The sequence below is a fragment of the Rhinopithecus roxellana genome, chromosome 19, assembly GCF_007565055.1.
Source record: "Rhinopithecus roxellana isolate Shanxi Qingling chromosome 19, ASM756505v1, whole genome shotgun sequence".
Lineage (NCBI taxonomy): Eukaryota > Metazoa > Chordata > Mammalia > Primates > Cercopithecidae > Rhinopithecus > Rhinopithecus roxellana.
Window position 1 is genome coordinate 61,965,517 of NC_044567.1, and position 19,228 is coordinate 61,984,744.

Below are 19,228 nucleotides of genomic sequence, written 5' to 3' on the forward strand. Positions count from 1 at the left end.
AAGTCTTTCTGGAGGAGAGTGAGTGACTAGGTACAAGGAAGAGGATGAGTGAGAAACGTTTGGTGACAGCCAACAAACAAGTATTGATCACTTCAGCATCAGCCAGGGCGTGTGGGATCCTCAGAAGGTGTTAGTCCCTTCCGGACAGCACTTTAAGATAGGGAGACAAAATGGACTCATACAGCTTAGTGAATGGGATATGTGGGTGCATCCGTCAGGGTCCAATTGAGAGACCACAGCAGTTGTTAACTGGTAGTGGAGAAAGGACAGCAGTGGACACTGAGGCATCACAGATGTGGGGATTGCCGGGTGCAGTCCTTACTCCTGGGACCTGAGAACAGTGGGAAGACATTGAGATTATTAAAATGGAGATTTGGGCCGGGCACGGTGGCTCAAGCCTGTAATCCCAGCACTTTGGGAGGCCGAGGCGGGCGGATCACGAGGTCAGGAGATCGAGACCATCTTGGCTAACATGGTGAAACCCCGTCTCTACTAAAAATACAAAAAATTAGCCGGGCGTGGTGGCGGGCGCCTGTAGTCCCAGCTACTCGGAGGCTGAGGCGGGAGAATGGCATGAACCTGGGAGGCGGAGCTTGCAGTGAGCTGAGATCGCGCCACTGCACTCCAGCCTGGGCGACACAGCCAGACTCCATCTCAAAAAAAAAAAATAATAGGCCGGGCGAGGTGGCTCAAGCCTGTAATCCCAGCACTGTGGGAGGCCGAGACGGGCGAATCACGAGGTCAGGAGATCGAGACCATCCTGGCTAACACAGTGAAACCCCGTCTCTACTAAAAAATACAAAAAAAAAAAACTAGCCGGGCGAGGTTGCGGGCGCCTATAGTCCCAGCTACTCGGGAGGCTGAGGCAGGAGAATGACATGAACCTGGGAGGCGGAGCTTGCAGTGAGCTGAGATCGCGCCACTGCACTCCAGCCTGGGCGACACAGCCAGACTCCATCTCAAAAAAAAAAATAATAGGCCGGGCGAGGTGGCTCAAGCCTGTAATCCCAGCACTGTGGGAGGCCGAGATGGGCGAATCACGAGGTCAGGAGATCGAGACCATCCTGGCTAACACAGTGAAACCCCGTATCTACTAAAAAATACAAAAAAAAAAAACTAGCCGGGCAAGGTTGTGGGCGCCTATAGTCCCAGCTACTCGGGGGGCTGAGGCAGGAGAATGGCGGGAACCCGGGAGGCGGAGCTTGCAGTGAGCTGAGATCCGGCCACTGCACTCCAGCCCGGGCGACAGAGCAAGACTCCGTCTCAAAAATAATAATAATAATAATTAATAAATAAAAATAAAATGGAGATTTGGCTGGGCACGGTGGCTCACCCCTGTAATAGCACTTTGGGAGGCCGAGTCAGGTGGATCACCTGAGGTTGGGAGTTCGAAACCGGCGTGACCAACGTGGAGAAACCCCATCTCTATTAAAAAATACAAAATTAGCCAAACCAACTACACAGGAGGCTGAGGCAGGAGAATCGCTTGCACCTGAGAGGTGGAGGTTGCAGTGAGCTGAGATCATGCCACTGCACTCCAGCCTGGGCAACAGGAGCAAAACTCCGCCTCAAAAAAAAAAAAAGAAAAAAGAAAAAGGGCTGGGCGCGGTGGCTCACGCCTGTAATCCCAGCACTTTGGGAGGCTGAGGTGGGCAGATCATGAGGTCAGGAGATCAAGACTATCCTGGCCAACATGGTGAAACCCCGTCTCTACTAAAAATACAAAAACTTAGCCAGGCGTGGTGGCGGGCACCTGTAATCCCAGCTACTCTGGAGGCTGAGGCAGGAAAATCTCTTGAATTCAGGAGACAGAGGTTGCAGTGAGCCGAGATCATGCCATTGCACTTGAGCCTGAGCAACAAGAGGGAAACTCCATCTCGGAAGAAAAGGAAAAAGAAAGGATGGTAAAAAACAACTTCATGCCTCCACGGGACAAGATACAACTACCCTTCTATAAGCAAAAATAATCTCTCCCTGCCTCCAAAATAAACACGAAGTGCCAAGTCATTGTATCCCTGTCTCAGAGACAGTCACTATTTCTGGGCTATATTAATTGCTCCTAATTGCCAGGCTCACACCTGGAATCCCAGTACTTTAGGAGGCTGAGGTAGGAGGACTGCTTGAGGCCAGGAGTTCAAGACCAGGATGGGCAACATAGGCCCCATCTATACAATTTTTTTTTTTTTTTTTTTTTTGAGACAGAGTCTCGCTCAGTCACCCAGGCTAGAGTGCAGTGGCGTGATCTCAGCTCACTGCAAGCTCCGCCTCCCGGGTTCACGCCATTCTTCTGCCTCAGCCTCCCAAGTAACTGGGACTACAGGCGCCCGCTGCCACGCCAGGCTAATTTTTTGCATTTTTAGTAGAGACGGGGTTTCATTATGTTAGCCAAGATGGTCTCGATTTCCTGACTTCGTGATCCGCCCACCTCGGCCTCCCAAAGTGCTGGGATTACAGGCATGAGCCACCGCACCTGGCCTACAATTTTCTTTTTTTAATTAGCCAGGTGTGGTGACACATGCCTGTGGTTCCAGCTACTCAGGAGGCTGAGGTGGGAGGATCATTTGAGCCAAGGATTTCAGAGCTGCAGTGAGCTATGCTCTCTAGCCTGAGACACAGAGTAAGACATTGTCTCTTTTTTTTTGAGACAGAGTTTCGCTTTTGTTGCCCAGGCTGGAGTGCAATGGCATCATCTCAGCTCACTGCAACCTCTGACTCCTGGGTTCAATCAATTCTCCTGCCTCAGCCTCCCGAGTAGCTGGGATTACAGGCGCCCGCCACCATGCCCAGCTAATTTTTGTATTTTTAGTAGAGACAAAGTTTTATCACGTTGGCCAGGATGGTTTGATCTCCTGACCTTGTGATCTGCCCGCCTCGGCCTCCCAAAGTGCTGGGATTACAGGCGTGAGCCACTATACCCAGCCAGACCTGTCTCTTAAAAAAAAAAAAAAATTTGGCCAGGTACCATGGCCCACACCTGTAATCCCAGCACTTTGGGAGGCTGAGGTGAGAGGATTACTTGAGGCCAGAAGTTCAAGACCATCTTGGGCAACATAGCAAGACCTGTCTGTACAAAAGAAAAAAATTTTTGTTAATTACTCCTAATTGAGTTGGTGTAAATACACATCACCTAGTTGGTGACGGGCAGCTCAGGCCACAGGGTCACTTGATGTCCCATGAACTAGGTGTTCCGTCTCTGCCAGGGCCCAGTAAAGTAGTTATTCGCAAAAGAGGACATGGATATGCCCAAAACCCTGGAGTTCTGCATGGCCACAATCCAGTTGGGGCTTGCAGAAGGCTCTGATACAGTATCTGTACTGGCAGGAGATAATTCCAATATCACTGGATCTCCTCAGTCATAAAGCCTAGGTGGCAGCACAGAGCTAAATTTTTAATAAGAATCATACCATACAGAAAGATTTTCATCAGTAAAGCTTCCCCCTGGAGTAAACTGTTACTCTGTGAAGCCAGATTAATTCCTTGATCAGTTTTCTATATAGGGAAATTAAATTGTTTCTAAGTTTTCTTTTCTTTTTTTTTTTTTTTGAGACGGAGTCTCGCTCTGTCGTCCAGGCTGGAGTGCAGTGGCCGGATCTCAGCTCACTGCAAGCTCCGCCTCCTGGGTTTACGCCATTCTCCTGCCTCAGCCTCCCGAGTAGCTGGGACTACAGGCGCCTGCCACCTCGCCTGGCTAGTTTTTTTGTATTTTTTTAGTAGAGACAGGGTTTCACCATGTTAGCCAGGATGGTCTCGATCTCCTGACCTCGTGATCCGCCCGTCTCGGCCTCCCAAAGTGCTGGGATTACAGGCTTGAGCCACTGCGCCCGGCCTGCTTCTAAGTTTTCTATTTTCATTTTAATATTTAGTTAAAACATACTTTCATTAAGATCATGGTTTTCCCAGAATCTTTCTGAACTTATTCTGATTCAGAGGTCTGCCCAATTTAAAAAAAAAAAAAAAAAAAAAAAGATCAGGGCCGGGCGTGGTGGCTCACGCCTGTAATTCCAGCACTTTGGGAAGCCAAGGTGGGCAGATCACCTGAGGTCAGGAGTTCGAGACCAGTCCGGCCAATATGGTGAAATCCCGTCACTACTAAAATACAAAAATGGGCCAGGCATGGTGGCAGGTGCCTGTAATTCCAGCTACTCAGGAGGCAGAAGCAGGAGAATCACTTGAACCTGGTAGGCAGAGGTTGTAGTGAGCCAAGATCATGCCACTGCACTCACTCCAACCTGGGCAACAGAGTGAGACTCTGTCTCAAAAATAAATAAATAAATAAATAAAAATAAAATATCGGCCAGGTGTAGTAGCTCATTCGTGTAATCCCAGCACTTAGGGAGGCCGGGGCAGGTGGATCACATTCAAGGCTGCAGGGAGCTATGACTGCACCACTCTACTCCAGCCTGGGCAACACAGCAAGGAACCCTGTCTCAAAAAAAAAGAAAAGAGAATATTCTTGGCCAGGAGCTGTAGCTCACACCTATAAACCCAGGTACTTGAGAGGCTGAGGTGAAAGGATTGCTTGAGCCTGGGAGGTCAAGGCTGCAGTGAACTGATGTCATGGTACTGCTCTCCAGCCTGGGTGACAGAGCAAGATCCTGTCTCAAAGAAATAACAAATTATTGGGCTATTTTTTTGCCCAAGATTGGACTACTGTTTCATTGCTTCTACTCACATTTCATTCTGATAACTTTACACACATTGTACTGTCTACACAGCTGGCAAATCAAGAGCAAAACATTCTCAAAATATGTCCTGCTGGCCAGCATGGTGGCTACCGCCTATAATCCCAGCACTTTGGGAGGCCAAGGCTGGTGGATCATCTGAGGTCAAGAGTTCAAGAGCAGCCTGGCCGACATAGTGAAACCCTGTCTCTACTAAAAACACAAAAATTAGGCTGAGTATGGTGGCTCACGCCTGTAATCCCAGCACTTTGGGAGGCTGAGGCAGGAGAATCGCTTGAACCCGGAAGGCAGAGGTTGCGGTGAGCTGAGATCATGCCATTGCACTCCAACCTGGGCAACAAGATCGAAACTCCATCTCAAAAAAAAAAAAAAAAAAAAAAAAAACTAGCTGGGTGTGGTGGCGGGCGCCTGTAATCCCAGCTACTGGGGAGGCTGACGCAGGAGAATCACTTGAATCCAGGAGACAGAGATTGCAGTGAGACAAGATGGCCCCACTGTACTTCAGCCTGGGCGACAGGGCGAGACTCCATCTCAAAAAACAAAACAAAACAAAAAAATGCCCTGCTTTGCTGTTGCGACGTACAGCTAACAAGCCCCCACCCCACCCCCTTTTTTTTTCTTTTTTGAGACAGGGTCTTGCTCTGTCGCCCAGGCTGGAGTGTAGTGGCGCAATCTCGGCTCACTGCAACCTCCACCTCCCAGATTCAAGCAATTCTCATGCCTCAACTTCTTGAGTAGCTGGGATTATAGGCCTACACCGCAAAGCCCGGCTAATTTTTGTATTTTTGGTAGAGACAGGGTTTTGCCATATTGGCCATGCTGGTCTCAAATTCCTGGGCTCAAGTGATCTGCCCACCTCAGCCTCCCAAAGTGCTGGGATTACAAGTGTGAGCCACCATGCCCAGCCACATGCCCATATTTTTAAAAGATGGCTTTGGGTTATGCCATAGAGTTCTTGAACTAGATAGACCGTGAAGATGGACAAGGATGTGACAGCCCAGTGCTGGAAAGCCTTGCAGTGCTGGCTTCGCTATCACAGATCACAGGACAAGAGCAAACATCCAGTTTCCTTTTTATTTTTGTTTTTTGGTTTTGTCTTTGTTTTTGAGACAGGGTCTCGCTCTGCCACCCAGACTGCAATGTACTGGTGTGATCACAGCTCACTGCAGCCTGGACCTCTCTGGGCTCAGGTGATCCTCCCACCTTAGCATTCCAGGTAGCTGGGACCATAGGTGTGCACCACCGTGCCTGGCTAATTTTTCGTATTTTTTATAGAAACAGGGTTCACCCAGGCTGGTCTCAAACTCTTGGGTTCAAGTGACCCTCCCAATGTGCTGGGATTATAGGCATGAGCCAATGTGCATAGCCAAAAATACACTTTTTAAAAAAATGTTTTATTTTAATTTATTTTTCGAGATGGAGTTTCATTCTTGTTGCCCAGGCTGAAGTGCAATGGTGCGATAGCTCACTGCAACCTCTGCCTCTTGGGTTCAAGAGATTCTTCTGGCTGGGCTCGGTGGCTCACGCCTGTAATCCCAGCACTTTGGGAGGCCGAGACGGGTGGATCACGAGGTCAAGAGATCGAAACTATCCTGGCTAACACGGTGAAACCCCGTCTCTACTAAAAATACAAAAAAAAAATTAGCCGGGCGCGGTGGCAGGCGCCTGTAGTCCCAGCTACACGGGAGGCTGAGGCAGGAGAATGGCGTGAACCCGGGAGGTGGAGCTTGCAGTGAGTGGAGATCGCGCCACTGCACTCCAGCCTGGGCGACAGAGCAAGACTCCATCTCAAAAAAAAAAAAGAGATTCTCCCGCCTCAGCCTCCCAAGTAGCTGGGATTACAGGGATGAACCACCACGCCTGGCTACTTTTGTATTTTCAGTGGAGACAGAGTTTCACCCTGTTGCCCAGGCTGGTCTTAGGCCCCTGGGCTAAAGCGATCCACCCACTTTTGCTTCCCAAAGTGCTGGAATTAAGGTGTGAGTCTCCATGCCTGGCCCAGACATACATACACTTTCTTACTGCCATGTGGCTGCACAGCTGCCCCGTGCCAGGACCGTGCTGTGCACTGAAGAACAAAAACTGAGTCTTGAAGGCCTGCAGAAGACAGGATGGGATGGGGGATGCTGGAGGCCAGGAGAGATTGGGCAGAATCCAGACAAGGGCAGTGGGGGTGGAGTGGCAGCTCCCAGCTGGATCAAGCCCCACGCAGCGACTTAAAAGTTAGACTCTGTGGCTGGGTACGGTGGCTCACACCTGTAGTCTCAGCACTTTGGGAGGCCAAGGCGGGTGAATCACAAGGTCAGGAGTTTAAGACCAGCCTGACCAACATGGTGAAACCCCATCTCTACTAAAAATACAAAAATTAGCTGGGCGTGGTGGTGCGTGCCTGTAGTTGTAGCTACTGAGGAGGCTGAGGCAGGACAATTGCTTGAACCCTGGAGGCAGAGGTTGCAGTGAGCTGAGATCATGCCACTGCACTCCAGCCTGGGCAACAAAGCGAGACTCCATCTCTAAATAAATAAATAAATAAATAAATAAATAAATAAATAAGCAAGCAAGCAAGCAGATGCCCTAAATATAAAAAAGGAAAAGCTTTTAAAAAGCCAGATGGGTCGGGCGCGGTGGCTCAAGCCTGTAATCCCAGCACTTTGGGAGGCCGAGACGGGTGGATCACGAGGTCAGGAGATCAAGACCATCCTGGCTAATACTGGAAACCCCGTCTCTACTAAAAAAAAATACAAAAAACTAGCTGGGTGAGGTGGCGGGCGCCTGTAGTCCCAGCTACTCGGGAGGCTGAGGCAGGAGAATGGCGTGAACCTGGGAGGCGGAGCTTGCAGTGAGCTGAGATCCGGCCACTGCACTCCAGCCTGGACGACAGAGCGAGACTCCGTCTCAAAAAAAAAAAAAAAAAAAAAAAAAAAAAAGAAAGAAAAAAAGAAGATATAAACCAAGGCAGGATGATCACTTGAGCCCAGGAGTTCAAGACCAGCCCAGGTAACAAAGTGAGATCTCGTCTCTACAAAAATAAAATTGAGAAAAAGAGGATACAGATAATGGAGTTAGTAAATATAAATTGAAAAATAAATACGGATCCAGCATGGTGCCTCACAGCTGTAATCCCACACTTTGGGAGGACAAGGCAGATGGATCACTTGAGCTCAGGAGTTCGAGACCAGCCTGGCCAACATGGTGAAACCCCATCTCTACTAAAAATACAAAAATTAGCCAGGCGTTGGTGGCAGGCACCTGTAACCCCAGCTACTCAGGAGGCTGAGGCAGGAGAACCACTTGAATCCAGGAGGCGGAGGAAGTGGTGAGCCAAGATTGTGCCACTGTACTCCAGCCTGGGTGACAGAGCAAGACGCCATCTCTAAATAAATAAATAATGCATTCAAGAAAAGAAAACACGGCTGGGTGCGGTGGCTCACACCTGTAATCCCAGCACTTTGGGAGGCCAAGGCGGGAGTCAGGAGATCAAGACTATCCTGGTTAACACGATGAAACCCTGTCTCTACTAAAAATACAAAAAAATTAGCCAGGCGTGGTGGCAGATGCCTGTAGTCCCAGATACTTGGGAAGCTGAGGCAGGAGAATGGCGTGAACCCGGGAGGTGGAGCTTGTGTTGAGTGGAGATGGCACCACTGCACTCCAGCCTGGGTGACAGAGCGAGACTCTGTCCCAAAAAATAATAATAAAATAAAATAAAAAGAAGAAAAGAAAACACAAGACTGGGAATTTAACCAATAACTATAATAGAAACTATAAAAAAAGAAGCAGGCCAGGCACAGTGGCTCATGCCTGGAATCTCAGCACTTTGGGAGGCCGAAGCAGGAGGATTGCTTGAGCCCAGGAGTTTGAGACCAGCCTGGGCAACATAACGAGATCTCATTGCCATAAAAGGTTTTTTTTAATTATCCAGATATGGTGGCGTGCATCCGGAGTCCTAGCTAGTAAGGAGGTCGAGGCTGCAGTGAGCTATGATTGTGCCACTGTACTGCAACCTGCTCGAGAAAGCAAGACCGTCTTAAAAAAAAAATCTTGGCCGGGCATGGTGGCTCAAGCCTGTAATCCCAGCACTTTGGGAGGCCGAGACGGGTGGATCACGAGGTCAGGAGATCGAGACCATCCTGGCTAACACGGTGAAACCCCGTCTCTACTAAAAAAATACAAAAAACTAGCTGGGTGAGGTGGCGGGCGCCTGTAGTCCCAGCTACTCGGGAGGCTGAGGCAGGAGAATTGCCTAAACCCGGGAGGCGGAGCTTGCAGTGAGCTGAGATCCGGCCACTGCACTCCAGCCTGGGCGACAGAGCGAGACTCTGTCTCAAAAAACAAACAAACAAAAACAAAAAAAAAACAAAAAAAATCTTACAAACACTACTGAGGAAGAAAGTGGTACGTTGTATGAGGGTTTCTATCTCCTGACCTCGTGATCCGCCCATCTCGGCCTCCCAAAGTGCTGGGATTACAGGCTTGAGCCACTGTGCCTGGCCTCTCTCTCTCTGTCTTTCTTTCTTATCTTCTTTTTTTTTTTGATGAAGTCTTGCTCTGTTGTCTAGGCTGGAGTACAGTGGCACCATCTTGGCTCATTGCAACCTCCACCTCCCAAGTTCAAGCGATTCCCCTGCCTCAGCCTCCCGAGGTAGCTGGGATTACAGACACCTGCCACTACACCCAGCTAATTTTTGTATTTTTAGTAGAGATGGGTTTTCGCCATGTTGGCCATGCTGGTCTCGAACTCCTGACCCCAGGTGATCCACTTGTCTCGGCTTCCCAAAGTGCTGGGATTACAGTCCTCAACCACTATGCCCAGCTGTGTGAGGGTATTTTCAACTGTCCATCTGTCAGCTCTTAGGACACATTCCCAGAAGAATGGAAAGATAGTTTATGTAGAAATACATGTGAAGTGTCATTAGTGGAAAAAACATTTTTTAAACAAAGTGTGTAACTATATTTAGCTGTATAAAAGAAATTTATTTGTGTACACAGTATAAAGTTAATTTTTCTTTCTTTTTTTTTTTTTTTTGAGACAGAGTTTCACACTTGTTGCCCTGGCTGAAGTGCAGTGGCACAATCTCGGCTCACTGCAACCTCCACATCCCGGGTTCAAGTGATTCTCCTGCCTCAGCCTCCTGAGTACCTGGGATACAGGCATGTGTCACCATGCCTGCCTAATTTTGTATTTTTAGTAGAGACGAGGGGGGGTTTCACCATGTTGGTCAGGCTGGTCTTGAACTCCTGACCTCAGGTGATCCATCCACCTCGGCCTCCCAACGTGCTGGGATTAGAGGCCTGATCTACCACACCCCGCCTAAAGTTAATTTTTTCAAGGATTTAAATGCATCTTTTGTTAGGTTTTTAAAATAAAGGCAGATTGAGTCAAGTTTATTGAAACTTTATATTGAGGGAAAGAATATGCTAATTTGACATTTTAGAGACGTTTCAATGCAAGCGTTTGTTGTCCCAGCTTAGAGATTGGTGGGTGAGGCCTGTGTGTGTCATTTCCATGTTCCAAAACGGTGAGCTTTATCTTACGTTATTTTTGGTGGATGTTGACTTAGTTCATGAATGTTGTCACTTCTAAATGTGGACAGTTGGGCTGGAAGATGACACAGCCTCTTTCAGAGCCCAGTAATCCCTGCCAAGCCCCCATCAGTCATATTTCTAAATGAAGACACTATTTTTTTCACATTTCCTTGGAAGAAAATCAAGCAGCTATTAAAGTCATGATCACCAGGGTCATGTTGTGACATCAAAAGGTACTAGTGAGTTAAATAAGCATGGGGAATTGTATGTATGAAACCTATATCAACATATCAAAATACAAGCGCTTCACTTCAGGTTGTGTGAATCCCCCCACTTTCCTCCATTTTCCTTTCTTTCTTTTTTTTTGAGACGGAGTTTCTCTCTTGTCACCCAGTCTGGAGTATAATGGCACGATCTCGACTCATTGCAACCTCTGCCTCCTGGGTTCAAGCGATTCTTCTGCCTCAGCCTCCCAAGTAGCTGGGATTACAGGCACCCCCCACTTTGCCCAGCTAATTTTTGTATTTTTTGTAGAGACCGGGTTTCACCATGTTGGCCAGGCTAATCTTGAACTCCTGATCTCAGGTGATCCACCCGCCTCAGCCTCCCAAAGTGCTGGGATTACAGGCGTGAGCATCCACACCAGGCCGCCTCCATTTTCAAATTGTGTTTAAGGCTGGGAGCGGTGATTCATGCCTGTAATCCCAGCACTTCGGGAGGCCGAGGCAGGCAGATCATTCGAGGCCAGGAGTTCAAGACGAGTCTGGCCAACATGGAGAAATCCCGTCTCTACTAAAATACACCAAAAAATATATATGTATTAGCCAGACATGGTGGCACATGCTTGTAATCACAGCTACTCAAGTGGTTGAGGCATGAGAATCAAGAATCGCTTGATCTGGGAGGCAGAGGTTGAAGTGAGCCAAGATTGCACCACCGCACTCCAGCCTGGGCAACAGAGTGAGACTCTGTCTCAAAAAAAAAAGAAATCACGACCAGGCGCAGTGGCTCACACCTGTAATCCCAGCACTTTGGGAGGCCGAGGCAGGCGGATCACGAGGTCAGGAGATCGAGACCATCCTGGCTAACACGGTGAAACCCCGTCTCCACTAAAAATACAAAAAATCAGCCGGGCGTGGTGGCGGGTGCCTGTAGTCCCAGTTACTCAGGAGGCTGAGGCAGGAGAATGGTGTGAACCTGGGAAGCGGAGCTTGCAGTGAGCCGAGATCGCGCCACTGTGCTCCAGCCTGGGTGACAGAGCAAGACTCCATCTCATTAAAAAAAAAAAAGAAATCGGCCGGGCGCGGTGGCTCAAGCCTGTAATCCCAGCACTTTGGGAGGCCGAGACGGGCGGATCACGAGGTCAGGAGATCGAGACCATCCTGGCTAATACGGTGAAACCCCGTCTCTACTAAAAATACAAAAACTAGCCGGGCGAAGTGGCGGGCGCCTGTAGTCCCAGCTACTCGGGAGGCTGAGGCAGGAGAATGGCGTAAACTCGGGAGGCGGAGCTTGCAGTGAGCTGAGATCTGGCCACTGCACTCCAGTCCGGGCGACAGAGCGAGACTCCGCCTCAAAAAAAAAAAAAAAAAAAAAAAAAAAAAAAAAAAAGAAATCAAATTGTGTTTACTGTATTCTATTATATATTTATTTATTTATTTATTTTGAGACAGAGTCTCACCCTGTTGCCTAGGCTGGAGGGCAGTAACTCAATCTCAGCTCATTGCAACCTCCACCTCTCAGGTTCAAGCAATCCTCCTGCCTCAGCCTCCCAAGTAGCTGGGATTACAAGCATGCACCACCACGACCGGCCTATATTTGCATATATATATATATATATATATTTTTTTTTTTTTTTTTTTTTTTGAGACAGAGTCTTGCTCTGCTGACTAGGCTGGTGTGCAATGAGGCGATCTTGGTTCACTGCAACCTCCGCCTCCCAGGTTCAAGCTATTCTCCTGCCTCAGCCTCCTGAGTAGCTGGGATTACAGGCATGCATCACCATGCCTGGCTAATTTTTGTATTTTTAGTAGAGACGGGGTTTCATGACGTTGGCCAGGCTGGTCCAAACTCCCAACCTTGTGATCTGCCCACCTTAGCCTCCCAAAGTACTGGGATTATAGGTGTGAGCCACTGCGCCTAGCCGACACCTTTTTTTAAAATTTTTTTTGAGACAGAGTCTCGCTCTGTCACCCAGTCTGGAGTGCAGTGGCACAACCTCTGCTCACTGCAAGTTCCACCTCCCGAGTTCGCGCCATTTTCCTATTCTCCTGCCTCAGCCTCCCGAGTAGCTGGGACTACAGGTGCCCGCAACCACACCTGGCTAATTTTTTTTATTTTCGGTAGAGACAGGGTTTCACCGTGTGAACCAGGATGGTCTCGATCTCCCGACCTCGTGATCCACCTGCCTCGGCCTCCCAAAGTGCTGGGATTAGAGGCGTGAGCCACCGCGCCCGGCCTGACATTTTTTTGAGATGGAGTCTCGCTCTGTTGCCAGGCTGGAGTGCAGTGGAGCAATCTCAGCTAACTGCAATCTCCATCTCCCAGGTTGAAGAGATTCTCCTGCCTCAGACTCCCGAGTACCTGGCACACGCCACCACACCCAGCTAACTTTTGTACTTAATAGAGATGGGGTTTCACCATGTTAGTCAGGATGGTCTCGATCTCCCGACCTCAGGTGATCTGCCCCCACTTGGCCTCTCAAAGTGTTGGGATTACAGGCGTGAGCCATCTCACCTGGCTGACACTTTTTTCATTGCAAGATTTTGTAGCCAGGCACTGTGGCTCACACCTGTAATCCCAGCACTTTGGGAGGCCGAGGCGGGAGGATAACGAGGTCAGGAGATCAAGACCATCCTGGCTAACATGGTGAAACCCCATCTCTACTAAAAATACAAAAAATTAGCCGGGCATGGTGGCGGGCACCTGTAGTCCCAGCTACTCGGGAGGCTGAGGCAGGAGAATGGCGTGAATCCGGGAGGTGGAGCTTGCAGTGAGCTGAGATGGTGCCACTGCACTCTAGTCTGGGCGACAGAGCAAGACTGTCTAAAAATATATATATAGAGAGAGAGAGAGAGTAAAACAGCTGGATGTGGTGGCTCACGCCTGTAATCCCAGTACTTTGGGAGGCTGAGGCAGGATGATCACTTGAGCTCTGGAGTTTGAGACCAGCCTGAGCAACATGGCAAGACCCCATCTCTACAAAAAGTAGATAAATTAGCCTGGCGTGGTGGTGCACACCTGTAGTCCCAGCTACTCAGGAGGCTGAGGTGGGAAGATGGCTTAAAGTGGGAAGATGGCTTGAGCCGGGGAGGCAGACAGAGGTTGCAGTGAGCTGAGATTGCACCACTGTGCTCCAGCCTGGGGGACAAAGCGAGACCCTGCCTGAAAAATAAAAAGACTTTGTCAGTGAAAGAAGGACTACATTGATTTACAACCTGGCATGAGCTTGTGTTGCTAAGGGCCAGCAGTGGTTAGTGGACAGCACTTGGAATCGCACTGTTGTATAATATAACAATGAAAATGCCCGTTGCTAGGATAGGTAGAGACTAAAGGCTTATGTGGGACTTGGGCCTGGCAGCACTGCCCCAGGGCGCCCACATGGCTGTATACCTGCTACTCCCCTCCTGGCCCTACTGCCTCCAGAGCTCTCCATGACCCCTTCTTGTGGCCTGAAACCCTATGATCATCATTGTCAGGAGCAAATAACGTGATTCCTTCTAACAGAGACAGGCTCTCGGCAAGTGGGAGCAGCCCTCCAAGTAGAGGGCTAGACCGTGGGCCATCCAGCACTGGGCTCTCATTCTCATTAAGCTGAGCAGATGAATGCATGGGGGATGTCTCTGCTGGGCTCGGATATGGGCCTGTTTGCAGAAGGGCTTCTCCAAGGCCACTTCTCTGAATCAGGGGCCCCTTCTCCTCTCTGCCAACACTCTACCCCAGGTAGAGGTTCAAAAGGTCCAGGACACCGTGGAGAACCAGATGCTGATCATCGCCACTGACAGCGAAAAGCACCAGGTCCGGGTGGCCTTTCTCTCGATAAGGTTGGCCCACCCCACCCCAGGCTCAGGCTCCCCAGCGCCCTGCATCGGGCTGCAGGGACTTCTCAGGACTTGGAGTGGATGGTGTGGGACCGGGCAGGCAGGGATAGGATGCCTACGTGGGCTCCGGGCTGTGACAGTTGGGTTGCTGGAGTGGAGCTCACAGACACCTCTCTACACACCCCACAACATCCAGAAACTGATCCAGCCAATGTGAGGTGAGGTGAACACCCGCTTCTCAGAGATCATCCAGGAGGTCAAACAGCTGCAGATGCAGATCTTGGATTTCGTGGAGAAAGAGGAAACGGCCGCCCTGGGGATACTGAACAGCTCCATTCAGCAGAGCCACAGCGGGTTCCTGAAGCTGGAGGGAGACACCCTGCTCATCAACCAAAGCCACCGGCAACTTCTGCAGGCAAGGTCCCACCCCTCTGCCTCTGGCTCAGGCTCCATCACAGCTTCCATTCTCCTTCCACCCACAAACACGCCAGATCTCAGTCAGGTGTGGTGGCTCATGCCTGTAATCCCAACACTTTGAGAAGCTGAGGCGGGAGGATCACTGGAGGTCAGGAGTTTGAGATCAGCCTGACCAACATGGTGAAATCCCATCTCTACTAAAAATACAAAATTTAGCCAGGCGTGGTGGCGTGCACCTGTAATCCCATCTACTTAGGAGGCTGAGGCAGGAAAATCGCTTGAACCCTGGAGACAGAGGTTGCAGTGAGCCGAGATCGTACCATTGCACTTCAGCCTGGGCAACAAAAGCGCAACTCCATCTCAAAAAAAACACACACACACACACTAGATCAGCCTTTAGGGTGCATCACTCTGTCCATTCCCCTGCCTCAGGGAGCCTCCCCATTCCAGGTCTTCTGTCTTGAGCTTGCACCAACACCCTTGGCTTTCTCCACTTCAGAGCTCAGCCTTACCCTAACTTTCCTGCCTTGGTTTCCCTGGAACACATGGGATTCCAGGCATCTAACACAGTCTAAGTTTCTCCAGACTTCCCTGGATCGTGGCTGAGAGTGAGGCCAGAACAATCTATATAGCCTGGAATGAAATCCCTTTTCTAGCCCTGGAGGTGGAGGTTGCAGTGACCCAAGACTGCACCACTGGACTCCAATCTGGGCAACAAACTGAGACCCTGTCTCAAAAAATAAGAATCGTGGAATCCCTTTTGCTTCCCCAGTCCTGGCCTGGCCCTGAAGCCTGGACTGATGCTGCTGTAAGTAGCGGGTGGGGCCAAGCAGCAGGCTTTTCTGGACGGGGTCTGCACTGGAGTTCCCTGTGCTTGGGAACTCCAGCTTCCTTTAAGCTGCCATCACACCCTGGGCAGACGTCTAGGGCAACTGCTCACCTTGTCCCCTGTGCACAATGGGAAGCATTTGGCAATGGCTTTTATTAAGCAGTTCAAGGCGCAACTAAAATCCTCCCATCATTTTCTGAAAATCCCCTTTGCCTAATGCACACTAGGCCACAGTGGCCAAGTCCTTGGCAAAGCCCTGACCTCTGATGTCCAAACAGCTAGGAGGAGGGAAAGGAGATGCCCAGGTTTGGAAAGGGGGAGCTTCTGCTCCACAGGCCCATGGTTCTGGAGGCCTCTGGGCCCCTGGCATCTGCGTGGGTCCTGGCTAACAGGTGGTACCTCTGGCCCCTCCCTGCATCCAGGAGATCCTCCGACTGAAGCAGTTCTCAGCCTGCATGGAACCCCTGATGGGCATCAACTGTGAGGAAACACAGAGCTTCCCCTAGCTGCCAGAGACCCTGGTTGAGCTCCGGACCCGGCTGCTGGACGTGGGCCTCAGCTTCTTCAACCAGCTCTCAAAGTGCTGGGATTACGGGGATTACAGGCGTAAGCCACTGCGCCTGGTGGTTTTTTTTTTTTTTTTTTTTTTTTGAGACAGTCTTGATCTATCTCCCAAGCTGGAATGCAATGGCGTCATCTCGGCTCACTGCAACCCCCACCTCCTGGGTTCAAGTGATACTCCTGCCTCAGCCTCCGGAGTAGCTGGGACTACAGGTGCCCGCCACCATGTCTTGCCATTTTTTTTGTATTTTTATTAGAGATGGAGTTTCACCATGTTGGTCAGGCTGGTCTTGAACTCCTGACCTCAAGTGATCCATCCGCCTTGGCCTCTCAAAGTGCTGGGATTACAGGCGTGAGCCACCTCGCAGGGCCCCCACTCAGTCTTGTGTGCCTGAACAAATACAAAGGGAGATGATGTTAGGGTCTGATGGCAGGGGGTGGAGGGCGAACTTGGGCAGCACCCACTCACCCTCCAGGCTGTGTCTGAGCAGCGGGCTGAGTTTGGGGACAGGAGCGTGGGTGGAAGCATCCCCTGACTTGTATGCAAATGCCTTGCAACCCAGCGTCCTGCCCTGGAGGCTTCCCCATCGCCACCCCACAGGTTACTGCAACCTGAACTTTGACCCCACCACAGCAGGCGATGAGCTGTTCCTGCTCTAGGAGACCCACTCCATGCTGAACCTGGGGATCCTCCTGGAGCCCCTGACAGGGGGCGGCCCCGTCCTAGGCTTCAAGCAGTGGCCGCAGGTGCTATACTCGCGCGACCGGTCCAAGGGCCGCCACTACTGGGAGGTGGAGGTGTCCAATTCGTGGGTGTGCCTGGGAGTCACCTACCGCCGCCGCAGCTCCCCGCTCGGTGGCCGCCCGCGCCGCAGCGTGGTCTACCTGCTGGGCCGCAACCCCTACTCGTGGTGCCTGGAGTGGGACTCGCTCAAGTTATTGGTGTGGCACGACAACGCGCAGACCGTGCTGCACGGCGCTTACCACCGCACGCTGGGCGTGGCGCTCGACTGCGGCGCCGGCTGCTTGTCCGCGACGCCGGCTGCTTGTCCTTCTACGGCCTGACGGGTGGCGCCAGCCTCTTCTACCATTTCCTGACTGCCTTCCTCCAGCTGCTCTACCCCGCGGTCACGGTCAGCAGCGGCGCCTCGGCCACGCTCAAGCGGCGCCCGGAGCCGGAGCCGCCCGTGGCAGCCCCCCATAAATAAACTTGAACTTATCTAAGCGCTGGCTGGCGCGCCAGGAGGGTCCCCGGCCCTGCGGGATCCCACCTCCCAAAACGCAGGCGACCCTTTTTCGCCACAGCCACATGAGGGCTCTAATCCGGCTAGAGTTCCCCCAGGGACGGGGCACAGTCCCGTGGCCTTGTGGGTGGGGGATTCCTGACTGCGGTGCACAGCCCGCTCCCAAACCCCATCCCAGCAGAGTCCCCTGACCTTGGTTCTCCAGGCTGGTCTTCGTCGCTTGGCGCTGGGGCCTGTCCCAAAGGCCTTGACGTCTGAGAGTGGGCAAGGTTTGAGCCAGGTGGTCAGACTGAGAGATGGCGCCAGATGGATTGGGGTACGGGTGGGCTGAGTGGCTTCATTGTCGCCTGAGAGGTTAAACTGGAGGAGCCCAGGCCTACCTCAGATCCAAAAATGATGGGTTGGGGACCCAAGCTCAGGCAGGGGTGGGGCTGCTGCCCCTGCTGCCCAGAGCAGAGCTGCTCACTCAGCTGGTGTTTTACAGCCTAGAGGGGGTGTCACGCTGTCGTGGGTGGGTAAACCTTAAACCCCCTCCACCGTGCTGAATGCTGCTAAAAGCTGCTCCCCCATCCCCAGCCATCACCAACCCACTCAGCTTCCAGAAGGTAGCACTGCTCACAGCAGAGGGACTACGTCCCTATCCAGGCCTCTGCCATCCAACCAGAGGCTGAACCCAGGCTGAAACACTGCCAGGGGACCCTGGCCAGGCCATGACTGAGAACTCAGCTCCTCCGTCTGGGGAAGCCAAAGATTTGGGCACACCATGGAGCCACCTCCACATTTCCAGCCTCAACCAGTCACTTGTTCCTGTGGCTTCTCAAGTGAGGGCTCTCAGCGAGGTTAATGATTGGCTCTGAAGAGGAACTGATAGAAATCATGAAAGAAAAAAATCCCAAGGGCAATGCATTCCAGAACCAGCCCACATGGTGCCCCAGGGGTGTTCCTGAATTCCGTCTCCACCTGGCCTGTTCCGGGAAAAATTAGTGACCTGGGTTTTTCCTTCGAGGTGGTCATTTTGGAGCCAGGAGGGCACAGGGGGAGCAGAGTGTGCTCTGAAGGTTGGCGGGAGTGGCAGGGGGCTCCTCTGAGGAAGCCCTGGCTGCAGCCTCGTAGTGGCCTTTGCTCACCTCTGATCCCAATGACTTATTCCCCACAGGCTGCTGCCCCTGTGACGTAAGGAATGAGCTTGAATTCTTTGCCCTTTATTGAAAGACCTTTCACCCAAAACCCACATATTGCCTCCCCACCCCACAGTCTTCCTCCTGGCACCAGCGGCCACGGGCTTCTGCAGAGGAGGGCTCAGGTCAGGAAATGCTGAAAAGGTGAATGCATGACCCAAGTGGATAGCAGCGGCCACATACATCTCAGAGTCTTCCCACATCACGGGGCTGGCAGGGACCGGGGCTTCCTCGCCAAGTCCTCCCAGCTCTGAAAGACACTTGGTGGCAGGATGGTGCGTGACACCCTCAGGCACACATCCAAATGTCCCAGGGATGATACTTGCTCTCAAACAGCTGTTCCTTATTTGGGGGAGTCCTAAGCCCCCATAGGTCCACAGTGGTAGTCCTGAGGATCCTGAAACTCTTTTCAGTACTCCTACGAGCCAGATGGCAAGCAGGCTCGCGTTTCAAGGAGGCAAGTTAGCAAATCGAATGTCAGTCAGGGTGTCTGGTCTCTGCCTGGCCTGTTCCTGGAGAAATTAGTGACCCAGGTTTCAGCCTGTGCTTCATGGGGGAAAACATCACGGTGGGGGCAGGCAACGGTGGCGCATGACTCTAATCTCAGCATTTTGGGAAGCTGAAGCAAGAGGATCACTTGAGCCTAGGAGATCCAGGCCAGCCTGGGCAATTAGGTGGTTGTGGTGGCACACATCTGTGGTCCCAGCTACTTGGGAGGTTGAGGTGGGAGGATTGCTTGAGCCTAGGAGGT

The 19,228-nt window shown here is 51.3% G+C and overlaps 1 pseudogene; it reads left to right on the forward strand.

The window, feature by feature from the left end:
* LOC104681382 overlaps positions 1–17,263 on the forward strand; it is an 18,002-nt pseudogene extending 739 nt beyond the window's left edge.
* The last annotated feature ends 1,965 nt before the right edge of the window (positions 17,264–19,228 follow it).